Here is a 2,077-nt window from a genome sequence, read left to right as displayed (position 1 = left end):
TCTGGCTATTAAATCAGCTCTCTCTCAAGCGGCTGAATAAGAGTTCCTGTGAGGGATTTAGATTGATATCACGCCTCCTCCTCCGCTAGAGAGGCGAGAGCAGAACATGCTCTCCTGTCGAGGCTCTCGTGTCTCTGGTAAGTGGGATGCACCGCTGGCTGGTGAGCATCTGACCACAACACAACAAAGAGCAGCTGGGCTTCACGCATTTCATGTTTGAAAACTGGCTCTAAGGACGGTGATGTCAGAAGACATTCATGATCCCCTGAAGATGGATCTGACCGACTCTGGCTCACAAATTCCATCATAAGGTTGAAACTGTTGTTTTTAGGGTGAAAAATCCTGGAAGGTTTGTTGTGACGTTTGGTACGAATATCAAATGATTTAAAGACTTTAGTGACTAGATGGAGGTCAGCTTCTATGGATGGATTCATGGCCTCCAGACAATAAGTCCTACTGATGTGATGATCCTCGACAATGACTTATATTTAAAATGATAAAAACACGACTTGCTGTTCAAGCTGCTTCTGATCGGCGACTCGGGCGTGGGGAAGACCTGTGTGCTGTTCCGCTTCTCTGACGACGCCTTCAACACAACTTTCATCTCCACCATAGGAATAGACTTCAAGATCAAAACTGTTGAATTACAAGGAAAGAAGATCAAACTACAGATCTGGGACACAGCGGGCCAGGAACGGTTCCACACCATCACCACCTCTTACTACAGAGGGGCTATGGGCATCATGCTGGTCTACGACATCACCAACGCCAAGAGCTTTGAAAACATCAGCAAATGGCTGCGCAACATCGATGAGCATGCAAATGAGGACGTCCAGAGAATGCTGCTAGGCAACAAGTGTGACATGGAGGACAAGAGGGTCGTACCAAAAGCCAAGGGAGAGCAGATTGCGAGGGAGCATGGCATTAGGTTTTTTGAGACGAGTGCTAAGGCCAACATCAACATCGAGAAGGCTTTCCTCACGTTAGCAGAAGACATCCTCAGAAAGACGCCTGTAAAAGAGCCCAACAGTGAAACGTCGTCAAGTGTTTTCTTTCAAACATTATCACAACTTGTAAGTAACATTAGTCAACGTTGTGGGAACGTTGACTAAAACTCCTCCACCACGATGGGACGGTTTGGTTCCAACACACTTGCTGCTCTTCAAGATGAATTCTAAAGTTTGTAGAGTCTGTGCAGGTTCTCAGTCGTCCAGAGGATGTAAGAGCAGAAGGCAGCAGGACTGATAACAAACATGTTCTGGTTCTTGAGGACATCTCACTTTCCATCCACGACGCTTCTTCGATTCTGACTGATGTGGAGTCTCAGGTAAACATCACCACCAGAACCTGCATCGCTACCGAAGACTCTGCCTCGAGGTGTGAAAGGTTCAGGGACGAATCAAGATGGTGAACGAGTCCATCTGAGTTAAACCGAACAACCGTCACTTATCAGGTTCTTATGATTCAGTCTTCAGATCTCCAGACAGTTTCACCACCATGACCAAGTAAAAGCAGGTTATCATGACTGAATCCACGGAAAACTGAAACCATTCCACATCGCCACATCCGTGCTCTGTGCTGGAGGCAGTGTGTTCGCACGCTCAGACACGAGACGGAAACACTTTGACTGGATTAGTAGCATTAGCATTTAGCTGCTCAGAGCCTCACAGTAGTCGTTGAAGTGTACGTTGTGGCTCATGAATTAAAAGAGCAGAATGTTTATTAACTGGCATGATCTACTTTCTGATTTCTGCTGAGAACAACAACGTGCCTGTAAGCCGTCCAATCAGCAGCCTATTTACCGACTTGCTGCACTGCCTCCGTCCTCGGCGCTCTGAACAGCCCCGATGTGCCGAGGCCTGGGTGGGCAGCAGGTTAATTGCCATTTCATTTGGCACCACAATGCGGACTGCATGCTAAATCGAGCTGTTTCCATAGCAACCCTTACACTATAATTTATTTCAAGACTTTAATCCATGCTGCGTCTGACAGGTAACAAATGTTTGGTGGTTCTTAGAGGTAGCTGCACGAAATGTCACGTTTGCAGTGAGAATTTCCCTCAGCTGTGGAAACCACC

General features: G+C 46.9%; 1 pseudogene; it reads left to right on the top strand.

Moving 5' to 3' along the window:
- Positions 1 to 500: 500 nt before the first annotated feature.
- LOC103361866 (ras-related protein Rab-10 pseudogene) lies at positions 501 to 1,509 on the top strand (annotated as a pseudogene).
- The last annotated feature ends 568 nt before the right edge of the window (positions 1,510 to 2,077 follow it).

This window comes from Stegastes partitus, unplaced genomic scaffold, assembly GCF_000690725.1.
Source record: "Stegastes partitus isolate 25-593 unplaced genomic scaffold, Stegastes_partitus-1.0.2 Scaffold539, whole genome shotgun sequence".
Classification (NCBI taxonomy): domain Eukaryota; kingdom Metazoa; phylum Chordata; class Actinopteri; family Pomacentridae; genus Stegastes; species Stegastes partitus.
Note: the sequence above shows the minus strand (reverse complement) of the source record. Positions and strands in the feature narration are given on the sequence as shown.